General features: G+C 53.3%; 1 long non-coding RNA gene across 1 annotated transcript in view; it reads left to right on the forward strand.

Annotated features, from left to right (window-relative positions):
* Window positions 1–26,709, forward strand: part of LOC106509841 — a 69,085-nt gene that overhangs the window by 3,538 nt on the left and 38,838 nt on the right. The window lies entirely within an intron of this gene.

Genomic DNA, 26,709 nt, shown 5'->3' on the forward strand with positions numbered 1-26,709 from the left:
GCCACACAAAAACAAACAAACAAACAAAAAAAGACCACCACCACCACAACAACAACCACCAGAAACTTGTACCCTTGTTCACAACAGCCAAAAAGTGGAAACAACCCAGATGACCATCAACAGATGAACAAAAAGTGACACGTCCACACAACGGAACGGTATTCAGACAAAGAAAACACTGAAGGGAGTTACCGTCTGGCTCGGTGGGTTAAGTATCTGGCATTGTCCCTGCAGTGGCTCAGGTAGCTTCTGTGATGCGGGTTTGATCCCTGGCCTGGGAACTTCCACACGCCGCCGCAGGTGCAGGCAAAAAAAAAGGAATGAAGAACTGATAACTCTGTAAGTGAAAGAAGCCAGATACAAAAGACCACCTATTATATGACTCCTCTTATATGAAGTGTCCAAAATAGGCAAATCCATAGAGACAAAAAGATTAGTGGTTGCCAGGCACTGGGGAAGGAAAGACAAATGATTGCTGATGGAGACACTGGTTCTTTGGGGGTTGATGAAAATATTCTGGATTCCATGGTGGTGCTGATTGAACAACTTTGTGAATATATTAAAATGGGTACACTTTGCTTTAATCTGGTGACTTTTATTGTGTGTGAATTATATCTTGATTTTTAAAAATGCATAGTCACAAGCTGAAATCCAGCTACAAAAGGGAAGGGCAGGGCACTAAGGGAGCCTCTGTCAGGGAAATTGGTCTAACGTAGGGTCCTGGAAGCCCTTGAAGAAGTAACAAGGGCAAAGGGCTTACTTAATAAGGCAAAGGACTCGTGAAAAAGCTTTCCAACTAGAAGGAGCAGCTAGTGCAAAGGGCCGGTGGTTAGAGGGAAGAACATGGTTCCACAAAAGAAAGAAAAGGAAAAGGTGCCTGGGGCTGGAGCACCATGGCACAGGGTGGGGCTGGGGCAGTGGGCTCGGCCCTCTAGATCTCTCGCTTGCTCTCTGTCCCCACCAACTCTGCTATTAGAGCATCAGAATTTTAGTTCAGTGAGTTCTACACTCATGGTTTTTCATATTATCCTTTGAACTTTTCTATATTTTAGTGAAATGTGTTCAATTAACTTTTTCAATTTTAAAAAAAATTGCCCTCAGAGCTCCCCCCTAAAAATATAAATACCCCTTGAGAGGGGGATTCTATTTGGATTTTTCGCCCCAGGGCCCAGCACGTTATCACCCATGGAAAGAACTGCGACTCAAGTCAGAGGTGAGGAATGAGTCCCAGGTGCTGCCCGTGACCCACGGTATGACCCTGAGCACCTTTCATGGTCTCTTTAAGCCTCGGTTTCTTCGTGTGAAAAATGGGTTAATGCATTGTCCTTGCATTTGAGGTAAGGATTGAGTGAGATACTATATGTGAGATGCCTGGAGGTGGAAAGCATTCAACCAAAGAATTCGCTGGCCATTATTATTATTACCTCCGTAGCGCTTCGTCATCTTCAGCTTCATCATCTCTGGCTCCCCCTGCTCCCCCAGCTCCTGCCCACAGGTTCCCTGGTCAAATGCCTTATAGGGTCTAACAGCTACATTTATGGAGCACTTATTATGTCCTCAAGTTAAAACAGTCCTTCTCTCTTACCCAAGACTGAAGTAGTCCCCATCCCCATTTCAAAGATGAGGAAACTGAGCTCAGAGCTGTCATAGGCCCGAGGCCAAGCAGCTAGGAAAAAGGCAGAAGCTGAATTCAAAGGAAGCTAAGCCGTGGCTCCTTCAAATCGCCCTAGGCTGCCTCTCTTTCTCCTGCTTTCCTCCCACATTGTCTGGAAATGGCGATTTCCAAGAAGCCTTCCAGGGTTTCTTGCCAGGTAGAACTTGGCTGCTTTTTTATTTTATTTTATTTTGCTTTTTAGGGCCACACCCATGGCATATGGAAGCTCCCAGGCCAGGGATCAAATTGGAGCTGTAGCTGCCAGCCTACACCACAGCCACAGCAACACCAGATCCAAGCTGCATCAACAACCTACACCACAGCTCACGGCAATGCTGGATCCTTAACCCACTGAGCGGAGGAGCCAGGGATTGAACCCGCGTCCTCATGGATATGAGTCAGATTTGTTTCCGCGGCACCACAATGGGATCTCCTCTTTTTTTTCCTTTTCTTTTTTTTTTTTTTAAGGTCTTATTGAAGTATAGTTGATTTACAATGTTGTGATAATTTCACCTGTGCTTTTAAAACACAAGTTTAAGTTACCCTTCAGCTCAAAATCCTCACTCCGAATAAAAATCTAAACTCTTCCCAAGGCTTACAAGGTCCAGCATTATCTTTCCCTCCCACTCACTAGCCTCTTTCTCTTCTGACCCTGACTCTCCCTTCCCTCTTCCTGCTCCAGCCACTCAGCTCTCCCTGCTGGTTTGTATTCACGATGGGCCTACTCCCTGTCTCAGGACCTTTGCACTTGCTGTTCCCTGTCATGCTCTTCCACATGGCTCATTTGCTCCGGTTGCCTTTACAGGGGGCCACCCAGACCACCCTCTTTAAGACAACAGCCCCATCTGGCATCTCTCATCCTGCTTTATTTTTCCCCTAGCATTTGTCATCCTCTGACTTTTTTTCCCTTTTTTTTCAGGGCCGTACCCTCAGCATTTGGAAGTTCCCAGGGTAGGGGTCAAATTGGAGCTGCCACTGCAGGCCTGCATCACAGCCACAGCCACACTGGCTCCGAGTCGCACCTGCAATTCTGCATTTCAGCTCTCAACAATGTGGGATCCTTAACCCCCTGAGCGAGGCCAGGGACAGAACCGGCATCCTCATGGATACGAGTAGGGTTCTTGTTTTGTTTTGTTTTGTTTTTTAATTTTGTCTTTTGTCTTTTTAGGGCTACACCCTTGGTATATGGAGGTTCCCAGGCTAGGGGCCTAGTCAGAGCTACAACTGCCAGCCTACACCAGAGCCACAGCAATGCCAGATCCAAGCCACGTCTGCAACCTACACCACAGCTCACGGCAACGCCAGATCCTTAACCCACTGAGCAAGGCCAGAGATCAAACCTGCAACCTCATGGTTCCTAATCGGATTTGTTTCTGCTGCGCCATGATGGGAACTCCACTAGTAGGGTTCCTAACCCACTGAGCCACAATGGGAACTCCCCTTTGACATATTTTAAATACCTTTTTTGTGTACACATCATCCTTCCTTCTTAGACTCTAAGCCTCCTGAGGGCAGGAGGAAGCCATTGAAGGATTTTAAGCTGGGGAAAAAGACAGCCACGCTCAAGATTTTAAATGGTTTAAGTTGTGTAGAAACTAGATTGGAGAAAAAAAAATGATTCCTTATAAAAACTATTTTCATGCTAAAAAAGTTTTTAAAAACCATAACCTAGTGTAGCCCTTTCACTCCTTAGATGAGAAAACGAAGGCTCGGCAAGAGTAGGAAGTCCCCTTTGGAGAATTCCCAATTTCCAGGTTTCTCCATGAGCCCTGGGTAAAGAGATCACCCAGGACACTGTCCGCCTTAGGTGTGAGCTGTCCTAGGGCTGTCGGTAAAAACGCTGAATATCAATTCTCACCAAGCAGACCTAAAGACCTCTGAGCTGAGAGGCTCAGAGCAGCAAGTTTCTGAAGGTTCTGTCCATCTGGCTTCTTAGGGAGGTTCTGGAAGTTCCATGGAACAGACAGGCCAGTGGCTCACAAAGCACAGCCTGGGGAGCCTAGAGCTGCCACAGGGGCTGGAGCATGAGAGGACTCCAGGCAATGTCACCGCTGCCGTGTGAGGGGCCTGGTCTGCAGGGCTTACAGGCAGAGGCTCCCATAGACCTGGCTTCAGATCTTACTTCATGGCCACTCCCTACCTGTGTAATCCTGAACGCACCTCTGAGCCTCAGTTTCCTCATCTGTGAAATGGGGGCGATGATGCCATTCCTGCTACACAAAGTCCCCATGAGGGTCAAAATGTGATATCATGGGTGACATGACTAGGAGAGAGCCCAGCTCAGGGTCCCCCAGATGGAACTGCCCTGCACAGGCTGGCACAATGGGTAGCCGCCAAGACTGCCGAGCCAAAGCCTAGCTCTGCTACTGCCGGCTGCGAGACCATGAGCCAGTGGCTTGATGTCTCCATCTGTAATATGTCAGGCCTGTCACCTTGGACCATCAGGAAGCTTCTGAGAAGCCGTCAACCCACTTAGTGTGAACAGAGCAGACACACAGGCAGTAGGATGTAAGTTTAGGACTGCTTTCTTGGGTTTTTTTCACACCTAATTAATAGACGCCCAAGCTAAGGAGGTTGAGGAAGTCTGCCCCCACCAAACTGCCCCAACCACATGAGTGACAATCGCTTTCCTTTAGAAATTCTAGATAGCTCTGCACGGTCCAGTGTGGTAGGCACGAGGCACGTGACACGATGTGCATTGAACTTAAACGAAATTCAACACTTCCTTCCTCGCCAGCCACTAGCCACATTGCAAGTCTTCTGTTGCTAGAAGCCACTGCCCTGTATGTTTCCGTCATGGCAGAAAGTTCTGTTGGACGGCACTGTCATTCTGGAGAGTTCTCTTAACATGCAAACCACTGTAAGGAAGGACGCGTCTGTCACCTAACCTTTGAAGGGTTGTCCTTCTCCAAAGCAAGTCCTGGGACACACCCGTGGCGGCCTTCGTGGGTCCCCCTCCCCCCGCAAGCCAAGAGAGTCCAAAAGAGTTCCAAACTGTCCCTCTGTCAGGTAGACTGGAAGTGCCAGTGGAGGAGAGGAGAAGGGACTGCCCACCACATGGTGGCACCGCACAGCCCCACCCAGCAGCCTGGAACCCCCTCCTCTCAGTCGCCCCAGAGACATGGCCCCTCACACGCACCCCTCCCATTGTCCCTGTCTCTACAGCCGTGACACCATTTCCCTCCAGCCCCCTGTGCCTGAACCTAGGGTCTTCCCTGAGTCTTCTCTCACTTCCCTCTACCCCGTCCCTCAGGCTCCCTGAACCAAAGGCAGCTTTCTAGCCCGCCTGTGCACCTCCCCGGTGAAGACTCAGCAACCCAGGCTCCATCTCCCCCAGACAGCAGGGGATCCAGGAACCCCCAGCTGCTCCTCCTCCCAGCCACCCGCCCCAGAGCCAACTTCTAAAACACATGGGTGATCATGCCCCTCCTGCCCTAGGACCCTGACCAGTATCCTCGCCCCCAACTCAAGCCCAAGCTTCCAAACGTGCTCTTTGAGACTCTGCCTGGAACCTCAGTGCTCCCTCCTTGCCTTGGGGCACCCACTGCAGTGATGCCTCCTGCTCGTCACAATCCTGGACCTCTGCTGTCCCCATGCCCCTGCCTGGGACATGCCCCTGATGTGCCCTGTTTCCTCTGCCTCAGCTGAATCGCAAGCTCAGATGTAGCCCCTCCACCTACCCCAGCCCTGGCCCCCCAGGGCCCCATCCTATAGGCCTTTGTGGGTGCACAGAGTGCATTGCCCTACACCAGCCGCTTGCAGCTCTGTCTTCCTCTGCAGCCTGTAAGTTCTTTCAAAGCAAGGAGGAACTTCTTCTTCCTCCTGGTACCTCCCCCCATCCCAGCCCGGCCTCTAGAAGGGCCTCAATAACTGTGCAACAAAACCAGCCCCCCCTCATCCCCACAAGAATGGTACTGTCCGATCCATTCAACAGATGAAGAGCATGCAACTCAGAGAGAGGTGAAGACCCCTGCCCAGGGTCTCCCAGCTCCTGAGTGGTGTGGCCATGGTGTCTCTCCTCACTCTCACCTCCACCCTCCCCACCTCCCCCACCCCCACCCCCACCCCCTACTCCCCTTGAGACGAGAATGCCTGACTATGCAGAACAGGGAGAAATTCACGGCTCCTTGGTAGGCATGACGTCCCGTAGGGTTTTCTCTCTCATTCCAAACTCATGCCCGCTGGTTTTGAGCATCCCAACAGCAGGCAGTACATTCCAGCGTGTCCCTCCTCAGCCCCACTCGGCAAAGCTGATCGCATGGGACCCGCTTTGTGCGAGGAGCTCTGGAGATTTGTACATGGCAGCTGTCTCTGTACCTACTCACACACACCTTCAATTGGCAGAGTGGGAGCATGCTGTCCACCCTGCCCACGTGCCAGCAGCACCTTCTTTGACTGTGGCACGGTACCCACAGGAGGAGGGCCAGCTGGTGACCTCCCAGGTGCTGCACCATTTCACTTTTATGAGCAATGCAGCATGAACATCGTTATTCACAGATCTTTGGGTGAGGATTTGCCTCTGATGAACCCATGAAGGCAGCATGGCTGAGTGACCAGGCGGCTCACATGTTTCTGGGGAGGGTTACAGGCATTTAAAACCTTGAGACCGGCCATGATAGTAACCCTCCAAAAATATTGCACTAATTCGCCCCCTCCCATGCCTCTGAGGCCATTCATGCCCCTGTTTTGCTCCTTGCCTGCTGAGTTTCTGGAATCTACCTAACAGGGGCTGCCCCCTGGGCTCTGGTCTTTCTCTGTCTCCCTGTCCCATCTTCAGTTTCTCCCATGCTGAACCCCAACTCCCCCACACCTCCACGCTCTTGGGGGCAGCTTGCTGATATGTAATGCCCCCCCGACCACCTGGGAGCCCCAGGCAGCCCTGGGTCCATCTCACTGAGCTCGGGGCACCCGGGGCTTGAGGGCAAGGGGGTCAGAAGATTCTTCCCCCGAAACCAGGGGGCGGGGGAAGGCCCCCATCTGTGTGACTGTGGGTGGGGGCAGCAGAAATCCCCCAGAGACAGAAGTGCTGCCACTGAGGATGGGAGAGCATGGTGGTGCATCTCAAGAGTGTGCATATGTGCAGAAGCCTGTGTCTGCGTGCGTGCCAGCGTGCGTGTGTGTTTTAGGGGCCGTTGTGTCAGGGGTTATGTAACGGAGGCGCTCTCTGGGGCCAACAAACCACAGTGGTGTAACCGCCGGTTGGCAGGGCCACTGAGAGGAAAGGAGGGACAACGTAAGCAGCCTGCTGCGTCGGTCCCTCACCCGCCACAGGCAGGCCCTGGACAGCACAGCCCTTCCGGCCCTCCATGACCGCCCCACGCCCCGAGGGCTGGCCTGGGAGGGGCGATGGTGAAGGCCAAGGAGGCCAAAGCCGGGGGTCACAGAGCTGTACCGGGAGTGGACATCCACAGCTCTTGACCTGGGCCCAAGGGATAGGACGGGGAGGAGAGCTGCGCAAGGTCTGCCTGGGCTTTTCCTGGGTCCGCTGGAGGCCACGGAGCCCCTGCAAATGAGGCGTGCGGTCTTCCTCTCTCTTCAAAGCTTTCTGGGAGTCCCCGTGTCCCAGACACCCCTGCCTGGCCCTGAGCCAGTGTGGACTCACCACTCATCTGCCAGCTGTCTGTGCCTCTCTCTCACATCCCCACAAAGGTGCACCTCCTCCCTGCCCCCACACCTCACCCCCAGCCCAGATGCCTGCCTTCCGGTCAGTTCCTAGCCACTTGCTCAGCACCGCACCTTAGGCCTTCTCTTCCAGGAAGCCTGCCCTGACTGTCCTGTGCTGGAGTCTGCTCTCCCTGCTCCGAGCCTCTGAGGTGCCTCCAGACCCATAAACTGACATCTGGCCACACACAGGGGTCCCTTCTCCAGTTAGTCATTCTAATAATAACAGCCACAGTTTTTGCAGCATATTCTCCCCCAAACCCTGTCCCTTGAGGGGCCCTCGTTGTTGCATGTCATCTTTGCGCTAGCCCTAGAAGGTGGCTTTCTCACTGCTAGTACGTGGCAAGGGTGCGCATGATTGAAGCCAAAGGAGCCACAGAGCATGGGTGGGCGGTTCAGCCCCAGGAAAGCCAGACTCTGACCCAGAGACCCTGCAGCCAAGGCTCGCCCTGGGAGCTCCCAGTGGGCTGGGAGGTTCAGGGTCCCTTTGACCTTAAGATCCTTTGCTGAGAGTCCCTTGGAATTGTGACTGAGACAACAATGGGTGTACAGGAGGGAGGGAAAGAGAATTCTCACCAAGGTAGAAACCCAAACTAGGGAGACAGGTGAGTGAAAACCAGAAAGCTAGAAAGCAAAGATGACTCAGGAGGCAGCTGTGGGCCTGGCCGAAGTCAGAAGGGGCAGGGTAGCAGGAAGGAAGGGGGGAAGGGGAGAGGGAGAGGTGGCCCAGGCTGGCTCTCTGGCTCGCCTGCCCCCTCCAGGGGAAGCATCCTGCCTGCTTCTCCCAGCCTGTATGGGCCTGGGGGCCTGGGAGCACCTCAACTTCTTCCCTGTGCTCCCCTGCTGCACTGGGCCCATAGCAGGCACTCATGCTCCGGGGTAGTGGCTGGTCCATGAACCAGAATGGCCAGCCTCCCCCAGCAGTAAAATTGTCCTCTGTACAAGGATTAAATGAGAGGAGTTGCTGTTGTGGTTCAGCAAGAACCTGACTAGTATCCATGAGGATCTGGGTTTGATCCCTGGCCTCGCTCAGTGGGTTAAGGATCCTGTGTCGCTGTGAGCTGTGGTGTAGGTCGAAGATGCAGGTCAGATCTGGCGTTGCTGTGACTGTGGTATAGACTAGCAGCTAGGGCTCCGATTCAACCCCTAGCCCGGGAACTTCATATGCCAAGGGCGCAGCCCTAAAAAGACCGAAGAAAGAGAAGAAGGGATTAAATGACATAAACTACGCCATGCCTGGCACACTGTGATGCTAGAGAATGTTAGAGCCTCCCTCTTTTCCCTGCTGGGTCACCAACCCTGCAACCTTCCTGTGGTCACTCCTCGTGAGGTCAGGAGTCCACAGAGGGCCTCCAGGGATGCAGCCATCGCCATTCACCTGGTTTTCCAGAGCACAGACTCTGGAGCCAGACTGACTGGTTCCATCCCAGCCTTCCCACTTATCAGCTCTGCGACCTTGGGCGAGTTCCTCAATCTCTCTGTGCCTCTGTTTCCTCATTTTGGATTCCTCTGTTCCCTGGAGGTCCAAGGGGAAGTTTTATTTCATCAAATAGCCTTCAAGTTCCAGAAGGGTAGAGAAAGCCCATTGATTAGACTACACTGCCATTTAAAAATCTCTGCCTCCGCTCTAAGAGAGAATGACCCCATATTACAGAGGTGGAAACAGAGGTTCACAGAAAGCTCATGCCTCGCCCAAGGCCACCAGGCGCACCTGCCTCCAGGAGCTCTCTCTACCTGCATTGGCTTAATTGCAGCTCAGATTTCTGGGCTCTGAGATGGGCCCAAGAGATTCTGACCCAAGGGTGACCGGGGGTAATTAGAAAAGAGGTGAGGGAGCATTTAAAATGCTCTGACAAGAACCTGGACATCATGTAAAGGCCTGTTTGCAGGGGACCAGCCCCACCACGGCGCATCTGTGAGATGGTAGATTCCACATGGCCTGAGCGTGGGCTGGCTCTGTAGGTGCTGGTCAGAGGGCTGTCTAAGCTGTGGGCTTACAAGAGCAAGGGAGGATCTGTGTGTTACAGCACAGCCTCTTTACCTGGACATTCTGCTTAACAGACACACGTGCCTGCATCATATGCTCATGTGGGCCTAAATTTTTTTTCCTGCAGGTGGCATGAGAAACTGGTACCTGGTTACCTTCAGACAGAGGTTGGGAAAGGTTGAAACCAAGAGGTGGGGCTGGGCGGGGGGGATGTTTTATTTTAAACCCTTCTCTTTTGTTTAATTTTCCTACCATGCACATATATTATTACAGACAGACCTCAGAGATACTGCAGGTTTGGTTCTAGACCACGGCAGTAAAGTAAATATTGCAATAAAGCAAATCAGGAATTCCCATTGTGGCTCCGCAGTAACGAACCCGATTAGTATCCGTGAGGATGAGGGTTCGATTCCTGGCCTCACTCAGTGGGTTAAGGATCCGGCGTTGCTGGGGCTGTGGTGTGGGCCAGCAGCTATAGCTCCAATTTGACCCCTAGCCTGGGAACCTCCATATGCCACAGGTGCCCCCCTAAAAAGACAAAAAAAAAAAGTCTAAAGCAAATCAGGGTATTTCTCTTTCTTTTTTCTTTTTGGTTTCCTAGCGCATATAAAATTTATATTTACAGTATGTATTAAGTGTGCATAACACACTTAAAATGTCTGAAAAACGATGTCTAAAGAAACAATGTACATATCTTAATTTAAAAATTCTTGGAGTTCTCGTTGTGACACAATGAGATCAATGGTGTCTCTGCAGTGCCAGGATGCAGGTTTGATCCCCGTGGCCCTGCACAGTGGGTTAAAGGATCCGATGTTGCCATAGCTGCAGCGTAGGTGGCAACTTCAGCTGGGATCTGATCCCTGGCCCCGGAAACTCCATATGCCTCGGGGCAGCCAAAAAAGAAAAACAAAACTCTTTATTTGCTAAAAAATGCTAACCATCATCTGACCATGTAGCATTGCCACAAACCCTCAGATTTGTTAAAAAAAAAAAAAGCCAATATCTGAGAAGCACAATAAAGCGAAACACAATAAAACAAGGTATGCCTTTATTTTTAAAAGGCTGATGTTATCTGAGTGCTTGGAATTAAGAGCCATTCTGCTCTTTTTCTGTGGTGTCAAAAAAGAGAGATGTAATGATATTTGGTGGGAGATGGTATGGTTTTGGGGAGTCTTGCTGTGGAGGGCGAGGGCCTGGCTGGGAACCAGAGCTAAAGGGCCTGGGGACCTCAGAAGGGGGAGAGGGAGGGGGGTCCGCCTGCTGATTCTTCCTGCCCCCTCTGCCCCATCCCCACCACTGGTTCAGGAGGACTTTGAGGGACCCAGGCCAGCCCTCAAGCCTTTGGAACCCTTTCTCCCATTTGAGCCAAACCTTTCAGAGCACAGGCTCCTTTCCTATGAAGGCAAGAACCAGGACTCTTGTCTGTTTGCCTGAAGTTTGCCTGCAATTTGCATGACCCACCACTGGCTGTCCTGCTTTCTGAGCCTCTGGTCCAGGGCTTCCCTGCAGCCAGGTTCTCTCTGCCAAGTCCTGCCCTCCTGTCCTCTCACTGGAGCCTCCTACAGCCCTGTGGCAGATGCCACGGCCCGCTGGCCAGTCCTGGAGGGCCTGGGGGTCTGCTGGGGGCTCAGTTTCAGGAAGATGACCCCCTGACTTGCTCCTCAGTCCTGGCCCATGGGGCTCCCTAGTTTGCTGTCGTTGCTGGCCCAGCACCAGGTGAGGCAGCCTGTGGTCCCTGGCTTCGCTCACCACTGACCACCATGCCAAGCCATCACCCACATCCTTGTGAACAGAGACACCCCCCTACCCTCAAGTGGGAAGAGTGCTGCGAGCTCCTTTATAGGCTTTCAGGCTAAGAAACTGAAGTCCAGGTTGGTAGGTGACTTGTCAAGGCCAATGGCAGTGAGCCAGTGACAGAACAGTAGCTAAGATCCAGGCATTTCTCCATCCTGGGTACTCGACCCTAAGGGTGGACTGACCAAGAAATGAAGTTAATATGATCTCAGGATTATTTGAAGAAAAATCTGCCTTAAAAATCTGTTGAGGCGTTCCCATTGCAGCTCAGTGGTAATGAACTCCACTAGTATCCATAAGGACGCAGGTACGATCCCTGGCCTCGCTCAGTAAGTTAGGGATCCAGCATTGCTGGGAGCTGTGGTGTAGTTTACAGATGCAGCCCAGATCCGGTGTTGCTGTGGCTGTGGCGTAGGCCGGCAGCTGTTAACTCCAATTCGACACTTTGCCTGGGAACTTCCATGTGCCGCAGGTGTGGCCCTATAAAAAAAAAATTAAAAAAAAAAATTAAAAAAAAGCAAAAAACCTGTTGACCCAACTCAACAGCATATGGCATTGTGGAAATATGAGTTAAAATGAGATTCCAGGGCGGGGGAAAAAATCTAATTGTATTGTATACATGTAAGGATAACCTGACCCCCTTGCTGTACAGTGGGAAAATAAAAAAAAAAAAAAATTAAAAAAAAACAAAAAACGAGATTCCACTACCTACCTCTTAGAATGGCCAAAAGCTGGGACACTGATACCACCAAATGCTGACCAGGATACGGAGCATTAGGAACTCTCATTATTGCTGGTGAGAATGCAAAATGGTATAGCACTTGGGACGGCAGTTTGGCAGGTTGTTTTTTTTTTTTTTTTTTCTTAAATTAAACGTGCTATTTATAATCTAGCAATCACGATCTTGATATTTACCTAAATGAGTTGAACACGTATGTCGACAGAAAAACCTGCACACAGATGCTTATAGCAGCTTTATTGGCAACTGCCACAACCTGAAAGCAGCCAAGATGTTCTTCAGTAGGTAAATGGAGACATAAACTCCGATACATCCAGACAATGGGATATTATTCAGTGCTAAAGTGAATGAACAACAAACTATAAAAAGACAGGGAGGAAATGCACTGCGTGTTACTAAGTGAAAGAAGCCCATCTGAAAAAAGGCTACGGACTCTATGATTCCAACTATGACATTCTGGAAATGGTCAAACTCTGCAGGCAGTACAAAGATTAAAGATTGCCAGGGCTGGGCTGGGGAGTAGGGTGAGCACAGAGGCAGAGCTCAGAGGACTTTTAGGGTAGTGACAATAGTCTGGATAATCCTCTAACGTGGATACCTGTCATCATACATTTGTCCAAACCCATGGAATGTCCAACACCAACAGTGAACCCTAATGGGCCTTGGGTGATAATGATGCTTCATGTAGGTTCATCAATTGGAAAAAAAACGTACCACGCTGGGTGGGGATGTTGATCGTGGGGGAGTCTAGGCGTGTGTGGGGCAGGGGGTATATGGGTACTCTGTATTTGCCGCTCAGTTTCGCTATGAATCTAAAACTGTTCTTAAAAAAAAAAAAAAAAAAAAGGAAGATTCCCTTGTGGCGCCGTGGGTTAAGGATCTGGTGTTGTCACTGCAGTGGCTTGGTCACTGCTGTGGCGTGGGTTTGATCCCCGGCCTGGGAACTTCCATGTGTCAAGGGGACGGCCAGGAAATAAATAAATAATACAAAAAAATAAAATCTATGGAGAGTTCCCATCATGGCTCAGCGGTAATGAACCCAACTAGGATCCATGAGGACGTGGGTTACATCCCTGGCCTCACTCAGTGTGTTAAGGATCCTGAGTTGCTGTGGCTGTGTGTAGGCTGGCAGCTGTAGCTCTGATTCAACCCCTAGCTTGGGAACTTCCCTATGCCACAGGTGCGGCCCTAAAAAAGCAAAAAATAAAATATATGGAAAAAAATTCACCCGGGAGTGATGGTTCTGAAAGCTAACCCTCCCCCTAGCGTCTTCTGTAAGAGGACAACTGTTTTCCCCAGGCCCTCCCAGGTCCCCTGCCAGCAGGGAGATGAGGTGGGGATTCTCAGTGCTTGCGGGGGGCTCCTGGGGTGGGGGTTATGGGGTGAGCAGGCCTGACCTTGCCCCGGCCACCCATCTCCCTCCCCACATGTTTCCTGGAGGAGCCTCAGAGGTCCCGGCCGTTGGCCCCCTTCTCCCCAGCTTCCTGTTTGGGTTCCAGAGAGACGTTTGGCCGTTTCTGCAGCTGAACTGGGAGCTGTTGGGCTGGTGGGAGGGCTGGCACTTGCCTTGTGGGTGAGCAGGTCAGGGGGCCGAGACCTGGTTGGAGCCTCAGCTTGTGTCACTGGAAGGCTCCCATCCTGACCTGGAGGCCCATGAGAGGTCAGCTTGTTCATTCCCCTGCCTCAGAGCAGAACATACCTGGGCCGGGCAGCTGAGTCTCAGACAAAGCAGCCCCCGGAGGCAGACCTTAGTGGCCAGTTGTGATTGGAGCCACTTTGTCCCGATGAGCCCCAGCTTCGTCACCTGTGACTACGACTCTGCAGGTACGTGGGTTCACACGAGCAGCTCTAATTCTTATGGCAGATGGGAGACACTCTGCCAGGTCTGAAGGGAAGAAACCCCGACTTGTCCCCCCTCCCACCTGCCCCAGCCTGGCTGTCCCGCCACACCTGAGAGCTTCATTCACAGCGGCAGACCTGCCAGGGGTCAAGGACACAGACGACACAGACTTGCCCTCAGAAAGACCCGAGCTGATGGGGCCAGAGGCACACATGGGCGAGTGCTTCCCAAGGGAGCAGCATGGGAAAGGCCAGGGGGACACTTGAGACACCCTGAAGCTGAAGGAAGTCTTCCTGGAGGCGGAGACGCTGAAGTCAGATCTTCAGTGATGACTGGAGTTGGTGGGTCCGTTAGCAGAGGCCCAGACGCAGGCAGTGCTGTGGCAAGGCTGTGGTTAACGAAGGTGCTGCCAGGGAAAGCCAGAAGCCAGTGGGGACAGGCCAGCCACCCCTCCCACTTCCCCTCCTCCAGTTCCTGGGGCCTAGGACTGGCCCAAAGTCATTGCCCTGGGGTCCAGCAGGATCTCAGCCCCGGCATACAGGACTATCAGGCTCCTCCAGGTGAGCAGAGGCTCAGGCCACTGCTCTGCTTTGTGGCTCCAGAGTGGGTGTGGGGCCTGACTCACCAGGCCCCAGGGAGGCCAGACCACACACCCTCAGGGCCAGGGAGCAGAGAGAAGGGAAGGCAGCCTTAGCCAGGCCCCTGACGGAAGGGGGCTGCAGGGGCTGCCGCCAGAGGGGCCTGTCCACTCTAGCCGGTGAGGCCATTTGCCAGGAGGGAAGCCACTACCTCAGGTCCCTTACTGAGATGTGTAGGTAGGCAGCATCTTTGGAGATGCTTGAAGAGATGCTTTCGGAGCAAGAGCTCTGCAGGTTAAGGATTAGGGGCAGAGGGGGTCCCCGGCTTGTACTTCTCCAGCTCCAGAAGCAGCCACCTCTCCTCTCATTGTCCTCAGCAAAGGTCAAAGAGAGGAGGAAACTGAGATTCGATTTCTCCCACCACAACTGTGCCCTCAGGAGACTGGGACCTTCCCGGGCCAGTTGCTTTGTCTCCTCATCAGACTCAGGGACTTTAGGAACAGAAGCCAGCTTTCCTTCTAAGACACAGTCAGGGTCTCTGCCTCTTCTGTTCTCCACATCCCCTGACAGTCCCTGAGCCATTTTCCTCAGGTGACATCAGGCCTGGGCCTCTGATGTCCAGAAGGTCTCTGCTTCTGTCACATGGGCTGCCAGTTCTGGTCACAGGGAGGTGGGGCTAAGGAGGGAGTGATGAAAGGGGAGGAAGGCAGGTCTGGGGCATAATTTGGGGAGCCCAGCACAAATTGGAAATTTAGGGCCCCTTGTTCAAATTTTTTTTGGGGGGGTAAATATAAAAAAGATACCTTTATTGTTTTAGCAGGCTAATACCTTAAAGATCGTGCCCCTAAACTTTTTAATTACAGGATGGCCCCTGAAGTATGAAACCAAGCCCAGGGTCTTTCTAAGCACGTGTCCATAAAGCCAGCCCTGCAGGAGGGGCTGGTTCCTCAAGTGGGGGCACTTCATGGAGAGAGGGGAAGAGGCTGGCACACAGACCCAAGGGCCGGGGAGGATCTAGGCTCCTGGACTGTTGCAAAGAGGGAAAGATGAGGCTTGAGTAGGTAGGTTGGTACCAGATCCAGAAGGTTCCTGACCACTCAAATTGGAACTTGATCCTGGAGGTAAACACTAAAGTTTCTGAGCCCCAGGGAACCAGGAGGCTTCCATGGGCCAAGCTGGAACAGGAGTGGGTCCATAGAAATCAATTCCTCTCTAGATGATTGACAGAAGAGGAAACTAAAGCCCAGAGAGGGACAGAGACTTGCCCAAGGTCACCCAGACAGGGGTACAGAGCCAGGCTAAGCTCTAGCTGCCTGGACCTTGTCTCGGGTTCTGTGGGGAATAAACTGAGAACTGATGTGTGGGGTGGGAGGGCAGATTGTGCTGGGCCTCCCAGGTTCGGTCCACCTAAAGGGCAGGACCTACCTTCCCCAGAACCCTCAGTCAGGACTGTTCTGGGTGTCCCTTTCCTCTGGCCCTGCCGCTGTGTCTCTTGTGTTCCCCATTCCTTGTCCATCCTCATACTTTTCTATTACCTGCCATGTTGGCCCCACAAAGCTGTGCCTCACCACGCCCCCTACCCCTACCCTCCTGGCCAGGCGATGGCCCACAAGGGAACGGGTGCCCAGAGCAGGGGTCCCTGCCACAGGAAGGAAGCTATGGCCCAGGAACTTCCTCTGAGCCCTGACCCAGGAGCAGCTACTCCCCCCACCCCAACTTTCTGCATCCTGCCCCTCCCCCCATTCAACTTGGTGCTCTGCCCCCCATACTCCTTTCTGTGCTCCAGGACCCCCCCACCCTAAGACCCACCCAAGGCATTTGGAAACTTCCCTGAGGCTTCAGTGCCCCCAGAAGCCCCCAATCCGTTACTTCTCCATATTCTTTGCCAAAAAGGAGAGCTTCCAAAGCCACCTTGCAAATATATGCAAATGAGATGCAAACAGGCTAGGGGTCGAATCAGAGCTGCCCTACACCACAGCCACAGCAATGCTGGACCTGAGCCACAGTCTGCGACCTACAACACAGCTCCCAGCAACCCTGGATCCCTAACCTGCTGAGCAACGCCAGGGATCGACGTCCTCATGGATACTAGTGGGGTTCATTACCGCTGAGCCAGGACAGGAACTCCCAGGGATTCACCCTTTGAAAATCAGTCTCTTGGGTGGTTGCTTCCCTCCTTCCTGCTCTGCCAGATTCACCTAAATTTGTAAGTGTTAGTGACTGTGAGAAAGTCAGAGCAGAAACGCAGCCCAAGGATAGGGCGGAGACCAGGGCCTCTGTGCCCGGGTGAAGGGGCGGGGCCTGGGCTGCCCTTCCCTCTGCCCCGGGAGGCCTGCAGCAAAGGGTGTGTGGTGTGCTGGGAGTTGAAACATTGTACTTAGCTAAGAAGTTTCCTGGGCTTTCTGGAGGGGGGGCCCGGCCGGGGGTGTCATTGTCAACGGTGGGGAAGGGCAAGACTCTGAGGGGCGGTGGCCTAGGGAGGGGGCTGGGGCAGAGAGCAGCAGGGCAAGGCTGCCAGGGTGCCAGGGTGCCAGGGTGAGCTGGGGGGAAAGGCCTGAAGCCCCCAGGGGAAACCTTCCCAGGCCTGGAAGCGCCCGTTGGGGCCACGCCCAGTGCAGCCCTCACTCAGTGCCACCGCTGCCCTGGGAGCTCATGTGGGAGGCACCTGGCCAGCAACGTACTTGACCTCCGGGGCCCTTGGTTTCCTCATTGGAAAACACAGGCGATGGTGTGAGGAAACCACTGTGCAATGCTGATTCTAAGCAGTCCAGGTCCGGTAAGATGATTTACAACCCTTATGTAGAAAGAAGGAAGGTGATAGGTCTTTCTAGAAGTCTCTGCGAGAAGCTTCACACCGTGTCTTCAAGGGACGAGCCCTATTTTAGGAGGGACTTGGAAATCCTTGTCCAAAGTTCTTGAGTCTCCCTGTGGAGTCTCCTGGGTCACATGCTTGGGACGCAGAAGACAAGGAGGACCTTTGCTGGGAAGGGTCCCACGCAGGGGAGGCCCTATGGGATTAAGAGTGCAAGTATCACTGTAGGTGAGAGAAAGTTAAATGGAAGAAGGAAAGATGCAGTCGGTAACTGGTCTGAAGAGCTGAACTGGGGGTTCAGACCGCTATGGGAAGAGCAACCGATGCTAAGTTCTTTAAAATCGTGTTTGGCAGGAGTTCCCTTCGTGGCTCAGAGGTAACGAATCTGACTAGGATCCATAAGGATGCAGGTTCAGTCCCTGCCCTCACTCAGTGGGTTAAGGATCTGGTGCTGCCGTGAGCTATGGTGTAGGTTGCTGTGGCTGTGGTGTAGGCCAGCAACTGTAGCTCCGATTTAGCCTCTAGCCTGGGAGCCTCCATATGCCATGAGTGCGGCCCTAAAAAGAGAAGACCAAAAAAAAAAAAAGACAAAAAAAAGTGGTGTATGTCTTTCAGGTCAGGTAGGCCAGACTGCCACTTTCTAGCTGTATAACTTCATCCAGCCTCAGTTACCCCATCTGTAAAATGGGGATGATAAAGGTGTCCCCAGGCTTGCAGTTCTGCAGGGTAGTACAAGCTCATGTGGGTGTTTAGTGGGCAGGTTCAGTGGGCTTTCCCCTGAGCAGAAACAGAGCTTCTCTGGAGATTTGTTACTTGAGTAGAGAATTCAGTTTTTCTAGAAAAGGCTTGAGTGAGCCCCATGACATACGGTCTGTGGTTCTTGCCGTGGGGAGGCTGACCACGGGCTTGGGTGTGATAAAGCTGTCCCCGCCCCCAGCCTTTGGAAGACCACATGGGCTGCACGGTTGAACTTCAAAGGACCATTCTAACAGATGCAGCCAGTTTCCTGCAGCTGTGCAACAGCCCACGCCCATGCCAGCCTGAATTACCCCAGGGCTGAGGAAAGCTGGGGGAGCAAGGTCCAGGAGGGTCCAGGACTAGGTTAGCCTCAGAGGCTTCCTGGAGGCAGCTAGCCCCCAGATCCTTACTGCTAGAAGCAAGAAAATAATAGCTCTGTTGGGGAGCATGCTGTTCTTTGGTGATTTCTTTAGTGAAGCCCAGGGTTTTGTAGCCCAGGGTGTTGGGACCTGGTCTGTGTATATTCAGAGGGGTCTCTAGGTGGAGGAAGGACTTGGGCAAGGAGATAAACACTGCTAAACTGGATCACACATAGGAATGCAACCTACTGACCCTCCAAGCTCCAGTTAGCTCTAGGCAAATCCTCCTCCTCCTCCAGAAAGCCCACCAGGTGTGCTTCCAGCAGTGTGGCTTGTAGCTGCCAAGCAACAGGGAAACTTCTTGGGTCTGAGCTGTGGGTATGAGCGTCTGATGCGGTGGGCATGGATGGGAAGTAGTGAGCGGGGATCAGGGCCAGACTGGCTGCATGGGGAGGTAATGGCCAGAGCAAGGGGCTTAGAGGCCCTGTGTGAGGCTGGCCCACAGCAGGGGGGAGGTATTTTTAGGTAGGCTCAGGTGCAGACTGAGACATTACGCCATGGCCCGACAGGTGGTTAATATTTAATCCCTTCCTTAATCATTAACTCCCTGGCTGGCTGGAGAGGAACAGTCCTGTTGTCAAATCAGTAACCACAGGCTGGGAACAATGTCCACTGATCTTGTTGCCCCTCCCGCAGCTGGGTGGGGTTGTCCCTGGCCGGGGGGCCTGGTTCATCTCTTTCCCATGGTGACTTCAGGACTTGGAGCGGGCCGGGGAGGTGAGGAAGCACCCCCTCCAAGCCGGGGATTGCCCTCTAACCCCAGGTGCTTACTGCTGGGGAGGGGCTGTGGGGACCACATCTATTCAGGCGTGAGGATTCCAGGCCCCTGCTTCCAGGCTGAAGTGACCTTGGTGAGTCACGACGTAGCCTCCCGGAGCCTCAGTTTCCTCATCTGTGCAATGAGGATAAGTCCTCTTATCTTAAAGGATGGTCATGCGATTTGAATGAGATATGGATGTACAAGGAAGTACTTTGTAAGCTGAAGATTGAGACAGCAAAAAAGAACAGACAGAAAGATGCCGAGTAAACGAGTTCAAAGCTGAAAGAGGAAAGCTCGCCTGCTCTGGTTTCTGGTCACGTAAATGCAGTTCTTTCAATGCCGTTGGCTTTAATTCAGGTTATGAGTGTGTGTATTATGCAAGGCTGTGTCCCCAGACCTAAGCTGGGCTTTGGGGTAATTTGAAAGGCGTCAGCCTCCACCCTCAGGGAACAAGGGTGACCAAGCTCCAGGCCTGAACCAGAACAAGACAAACAGTGTTTGCGATGTAGGTCAGCAGGTCAGGGCTGCAGGGTGAGCAGGGAGGGTCAGAGGGAGGACAGTGTGAGCTGGAGGGTCAGAGCAGGCTTCAGGGTTGAGGCGGGGCGGGGGAGCGTCCTGAGGGCTGTGGAGGAGTTGGGTGTGAAGGGGAGGGAGGACTCCTGAACACATGGTTGCACCTACCCGGAGCATTCAGGCACATAAGCAGACTGAGCGGGGGTGTACGAGAATCACACACACACACACACACACACATACATTCACAAATGGATGAACACAGTCACCCACTTGTGACTACGTGCATGCAAGGCACGTACACACACGTACACACACAACGTGTAACACACACACACACACACACACTCCCTTGGGCATGCATGCACCTCCTCTCCCAACCCCAGCTGTAGCTGCTAGAGCGCTCTGGGTCCTTCAGCGCATCTGAGCCTGGCGGACACCTGCCGAGGACTGAAGCCTTCACAGTACATCCAAAAGCCAGGGAGTAGTTTATCCCAAAGCAGAGTTACTTTGCCTCTGTTTCCCTCCTCCAGCTAAATGTGTAAGGCTGAACTTCATCATTTATCTAAAGACAAAATATGCAAAATTACCAATCTTGTTAAGAGTGCATCATTATATTTTTACGTTAAAAATACAAATTAAAGGGGCTCCCGTCATGGTCGTGGCACAGTGGTTAACAAATCCGACTAGGAACCATGAGGTTGTGGGTTCGATCCCTGGCCTCGCTCAGTGGATTGAGAATCTGGCGTTGCTGTGAGCTGTGGTGTAGATCGCAGACGCGGCTTGGATCCTGTGTTGCTGTGGCTCTGGTGTAGGCCGGTGGCCGCAGCTCCAATTGGACCCCTAGCTTGGGAACCTCCATTTGCCGTGGGAGTGGCCCTAGAAAAGGCAAAAAGACAAATAAAATAAAATAAATACAAATTAAATTGTGGGGATTACATGTTTAGCAGAAAACGTGTATGTTTGAAACACTTCGTCATGTGCAGGTTATAACCAATATTTCTGTACATTGTAACAAGTTCTGTTATCTTTCTATACAAAAAAAAAATTTTTTTTTTTTTTTTTAAAGAGCTGCGGCTAGGATCTCATGTGAGTGTGAGGGAGCTGCAGCAAGAGAGCTTAGAGTCCGCACAGGGACCCAGACACATCCCCCAGCTGGGACTGGAGACAGGCAGAAAGGGGACAAAGAGACCAGGCAGAGGCTGGTCTAGGGGCAGCAGCCACAGCTTAGAGGAGGTGGGTGTGGAGTGGCCTTTAGGAGAGAGGGGTTGAAGGGGCAGAGAGAGGTCCTGGGGGGCCACTGGGGATCCCAGGAGCCAAGGTCTTGCCCCCCCCCTCTGGCTGCCCCATCTATATCCCATGCTCAGGCTGGGATCAAGTCCCCACAGCCAAAAAGAAGCCAGGCAGAGACTGCTCAGAGATTGGCCTGAGGGGGACTAGAAATAGAACATGTCCTTCCCTCTAGGGCCTAGAGGAGCCTGGGGTAAAGGTCCTTTGGGCTCTCGGAGCAAATATGAAGATTCCTGTAAGAAGCCAGCCCTGCTCCATGTTGCCTGCACCCAGTGTGGGAGGGGGCCCTAACAGAGGTACAGGGGCAGCCATCAGTGGTTTAGAGCTCAGAATTCAAGCAGCTAGAGCCTAAATCCTGCCTCCGTCCATTTCCAGCTGTGTGACCTTGGGCCTGTTACCTGACCACTCTGGGCCTCAGCTTCTTGTCTATCACATGCAGACAATAATAGTAAAGCAGCTGATGCTTGTGGTTGTTATGAGGGTTAAATGAGACACAGGGCCCACCCTAATGCCTGGCACAGAGTAAGTGCTAAAGCCATTTCAAGAAGGAGAATATGTTTCTGATTTGCATGTTCTGGGAGGCTTCCTGGAGGAGGAGACATGTAAACAGGCCCTTGCGGGACCAGCAGGGATTCCACTGATCTGGATGATGGGAAGGTGTCCTTTCTCGGTGGAGGGGCCAGGGTGAGCAGAAGCAAGAAAAGACATGGTGTGTCTGGGGACTATGAGGATTTTCGTGTGGCCACACCCACTGCCCGCAGGATGGACTTGGGGGCAATTGTTGGGCTCGGGATTAGTCAGGGAACGTTTGCAACATCTGGCTATCCTGGAGCAACGGGGACACGGGGAGGCTTGTGAGTGAACCCTGATAACACTCAGGCTGACTTTTGGCAGCAAAGATCAGGTTTCAGGTGGGGAGAAACCCAGGCAGAAGGCCTCCTGGGGGACAGGAGCCCTGCAGGAGGCAGTCTTGAGACTCTGGGCTTGGGTGGTTTGGGAGGCTGGCCTGAGATGGTTGGGGCGGGCGTGCAGGGCAGCAGGTGTGTGTGGGGGGGAGGTAGAGGTACTGAATCTTCAACTGTGGGTCTTTCACTCCAGTTATACTCAAAATCCTCCCAGAAGCTCCATCCCGGAGCCTTTGGGTGTGCTCTCCTGCCCTTCCACCCCCTATGCTGCTTCTATGGCTCTGGCCTGGCAGCCCTGGGCAGTCACATCATTTGTCCTGCTTCCATTTCCCCATCTGTCAAGTGGGTGTAGGAAGTCCCGTGCCCCTGGGATGTGGAAGCCCCAAGGGGATGCCCTGTTGCTTTTCTGGCCAAGGCCAAGGGTCAGAGAGGGAGGTTTGGGGCGGCCAAGGACCCAGGCCACAGCTTCACGTCTGTCTTGTGAGGATGGCCCCTCAGCTTATCTGAGTCAGGGCAGGGCTGGGGTGGACGCGGGAGAGATACTCCTTCAGGCGACCAGATAGTGCGAGAGGGTGATAAAGCGCACAGGCCCAGAAACCGACTTAGAGAGGGTGGGACAGCAAGGCTGTCACTTCCCTGACCCCCTCGCCCCACCCTCCAGGCCAGCCGGGTACAGCCCAAGGCTTCTGCGGTTCCTGCCACACCCCTGCCCCAGCCCCAGCCCCACCCCCGCCGTGGGCAAGAGGAAGGAGAAGTGGCCTCAGCGACTGGCCTTTGAAGGTTGTTGGTGGCCTTTGCACACTGTCTCAGGGGACGGATGGGAGCAGAGGCTGGACCAGGAGGGGGGCCACTTGTCCTTCCCAGTTTTTACGCTGAAAGCTGGTCCTGGGACACCCCTCAGGCTTGAGTAAATCACGATGGTTTGCCTGGGACCATCCAGATTTTTTTTTTTTTTTTTTGTCTTTTTGTCATTTCTTGGGCCACTCCCGGGGCATATGGAGGTTCCCAGGCTAGGGGTCGAATCGGAGCTGGAGCTGCCGGCCTACGCCAGAGCCACAGCGACTCGGGATCCCAGCCACATCTGCGACCTACACCACAGCTCACAGCAACGTGGTATCGTTAACCCACTGAGCAAGGCCAGGGATCGAACCCGCAACCTCATAGTTCCTAGTTGGATTTGTTAACCACTGCGTGGGAACTCCCATCCAGATTTTAAAACCAAAAATCCCTTGTTCCGGAAACCCCCTCAGTCCCAGGGAAACTGAGTCTGTTGGTCACTCGGGGAGTAAAGGAGTAAGTCTGGGGGCAGAGTGACTAGGAGGGGGTAGCAGCCGGCTCTTTGGCAAGCTTCCATAGCCCTGAAGCTTTTGGTTTTAATTTATTTTTTATTGAGGTAATATTGGTTTATAACATTATATTTCTACTTCTGTATATACTACAGTGTGCTCACCACCAGCAATTTAGGTTCCATCCATCACCGTACAGTTAATCCCTTTCTCTCATGCCCTGTGTGAGGGAACTGCTCTGGTTTTATCTCCAGTGGACGAATCTGGAAGTCTGGAGTTGCTTCACTGGAGGGCTTCTTTGCCAGGCTGAGGCTGGGAGGGGTGGAGAGTTCATGGGAGAATCGTGCATGTTGGCTGCTCTGCCTTCCAGGAGACTTCAGAGATAGAGATGGGGCTTAGGATGGGTTGCGTGCCTCACAGCTTGCTGCTCTGGTTAGTGAGATGCTACAGTTCCACTGATGTAAGCAGCAGCCAGATCTCTACTCCAAGTCGGATGCTTGCCTGGCTTTTGGGGTCCAGTTTCAATGCTCTGCTCAGAACCTCTGCTCTTTCCCCCCTCTTAGGCCCTCCTTGCTTGGCCCTGCCCTGGGTGGGCTTCTGAGGACCAAGCAGAGCCTGGGGACAGGACAGGAAGGCTGTCAGGTACGTGGAGGGAGAGTCAGGGGTTCCTCCCTAAAGAGGACTCAGAATGGGACAGAGATCCCCGAATGGAGGCTTTTTGCTGCCTGCAGTTCAGACTTTGGCCTCCTTGCCTCCCAGCTTCGGGGATTGGTTTTATCCCACACTCACTCTGTAAAAAACTTGGCCTGTCCTTCCTTGGGACTTGGAAATCCCCGAGACCCTTGGCCCCAGCACCTCCATCCTCAGAGTGGCGCTGGCTGGTCCGTGTCAGACCAAAGCCTGGTGGGGTTGATGAGAACAGGGCCTGGAGGAGAAAAGAGAGCACCCAGAAGAAAGAGGCTTTGGACTCTCTCTTGGGAAATGGGCCTAAAGGGATGGGAAAGGAAAGTGGCTCCTGATTCATCCCCTAAGACAGCTCCCTGTGGGTTGGCTCAGCCAAAGAAGATTCTTAGACACTGCCTGGGCTCTGGGGAGTTGTCTGAGCCAGATACCCACAGAACAATGATTTCGAGACTTGATGGAACCTCTACCCACTTCCCCTTCCAAGGATCCTCCAACTGGTTGGGTGGGTCAGGTCTTTTAGTGAAACCAGCTGTGGTGTAGCTCTTCCCATCATGGTTGGCAAATGAGCCAGACTGAGTGGCCCTGTTCTCACTGTAGGCTCTGTTGCTTCCAGAAGGTCATGTTGCTTGCCCCTCTGCTCCCTGAGCCCCACCAGAGGCAGGGGCCCTGCTTATAGCTCACCTCATTTTACCTATATTGCGCCCTGTTGCTTCTGCCTGTTCACTTATCCGGCACCTTTATGAGTCATGGTTCCTGTCTGGTCACCTCTGAGTCCCCAGCACCTCTCAGATCATGTCTGGAAGATTAATGTGTGGGTCCCCCAACGGTGACCATGAAGTTGCAGATGGGCCAGGGCCTTGGGGAGAGGGGCTGGTAAGGGAGCTCAAGGAGGGGCCAGAGACCAGGCAGGCTAGGTGTCCTGAGGCAGCCAGAGTGAGCCGGGTGGACCAGTCTGGGGCCCTTTCTGTCTCCGACTCAGCCTTCCCCACCTCCCACACTGACTCAGCCACGAGACCAAACTGTGCGAACAAATGGTCCTGATGGTCCAGGGGCCAGGACGGAATCCCCCCAGACAGGCTGGCCAAAGGGTCCCTGTCCCTGACTTCCTCAGTCGGCAGGGAGCCACAGGGTAGCTGAGGGGGCGGAGGGGAGAGGCTGGGGGCAGGGCTACCACCGGGGGCGTGGCCGAGGGGAGAGGTGCTGAGGGCAGGGGAGCCAGGCCTGGTTGGCCTTTGAAGGGCAGGCCTTCCTGGGGTGGACACTTTAATCGCCCCCAATTAAACCATTGCCGGAAGCTTTTAACAGCCCCATACGGCCTTTCAAGGACTGTCCTTTTGTTAGACAGCCAAGCTGTTATGCAAAAAGAGAGCGGGCTGGGGGCCTCTGACCACTCACCCCAGGCCCCAAGGCCAGCCTGCCCCAAACTCCGGGCCAGCCTCTAAAGAGTCTGCTTGTTTGCGAATCAAAGGCTGGGGAACCAGCTTTGATCTGGGGAAACCCAGCCCTTCCCCGCCTTTCCAGCCTCAGTCCCCTCTCTGAGGGGGTGGGGTGGGGGGAGCCTTTGACTAGGCCTTCACCCCCATACATTCTGGGTCTGGGGCCAACCAGGCTGATCCCTGGGGTCCTGGGAGCCTGTCCCTTCCTTCAAGAAACGGGTCTGCTGGGACAGTAAGAACTTTCCGTGCTCCCCCTGCCCCCCCCTCAGGCAAGGAAGCCCTGGCCCCACCTCCTATAGCTGCCCAGCGGTCTTCTAGGCCTTTTGACAGAGTGGAGGAGTCCTCAGAGGGGTGCCGCCTGGGACTCTGTGCGAAATGCAGATTCTCAGGCCCCAACCCTGACCCGGGAGGCGAAGTCTGAAAACTACTGCTGTAGCACTTCGAGTATTTCTCCTCCTCTCGGCCTCTCCTCTCCCACTTCCCCTCAACAAAAAAAGGCAAGATTAGTGTAGAAGTAACATTAGCCATAATAAGTTATGGACAACATAACTCTCTGCTTGCTAAACCCTCTATAGCATATCATTTCTAAAAAGTGAACAACAAAGCCCTTTCTGTAAATAGCAGCTTCTGGACGACCCTGAATGGCAGGCTTCCATTTGGTCGTTTGGTTAACATCAAAACCTGCCCCCCCCCCTCCCTGCGGGAGCTCCCGCCCGTCGTGGCTCAGCGGAGAGAATCCGACTGGGAACCATGAGGTTGCAGGTTCGATCCCTGGCCTCACTCAGTGGGTTAAGGATCCAGTGTTGCCGTGAGCTGTGTTGTAGGTCGTAGGCATGGCTTGGATCCTGCATTGCTGTGCTGTGGTATAGGCTGGCAGCTGTAGCTCCGATTTGACTCCCTCGCCTGGGAAACTCCATATGCCACGGGTGTGGCCCTAAAAAGGCAAAAAGCACAAAAAACCCCTTCCCCCCTGATTTCCACATCTGCTCCCTCATTTCATCCTCAGAACTGCCAGAGGGAGACAAGCATCCCCATTATACAGACGAGGAAACTGAAGTGCAGGAAGGTTTGTGGACTGGCCTGCGATGGCTGCAGAGTTAGAGGGGGAAACTCAGGAAACCCCATTCAGCGTCTCCCTCCCTCCTCTCAGGTCCAGCGGGGCTGCCACCTGCAGCTGTGAAGCTGTGAGGTGCATGCACTGCGCAAAAGCACCCGACCCTGGGGGTGGGAGTTGGGGCTAAGAGTTCCCACTCCACTCCCCAAGGGTGTCCTGGTGGGCGCTGGAGGAAGGGGAGCCTTTTTCTGTCACACAAAAGCCCCATTCAGGCAAGCAAAAGCCTGGAGCTTCCAGAATTCCCCATTTTCCCTCCACCTCCTCTTCCTCCTCCTCCTCACAAAAGCTGCAGGTCATCAAGCACCTACTACGTGCCAGCCTTCATTCAGGCTCAGCGCTTTCTTTCTAGATCCCACTTAGTCGCCAGGACAGCTCTCAGTCTTATTCTTCTGGATAAGACCCAATTCTTCTGCTTCTTTCCTTGAAGCTGGTTCCTTGAAAACCAAACAAGAGGCAGAGCGCACTCCAGATGAGTCAGAGCCTGTCTGGACAAAGGTCT

Source organism: Sus scrofa, chromosome 3, assembly GCF_000003025.6.
Source record: "Sus scrofa isolate TJ Tabasco breed Duroc chromosome 3, Sscrofa11.1, whole genome shotgun sequence".
Lineage (NCBI taxonomy): Eukaryota > Metazoa > Chordata > Mammalia > Artiodactyla > Suidae > Sus > Sus scrofa.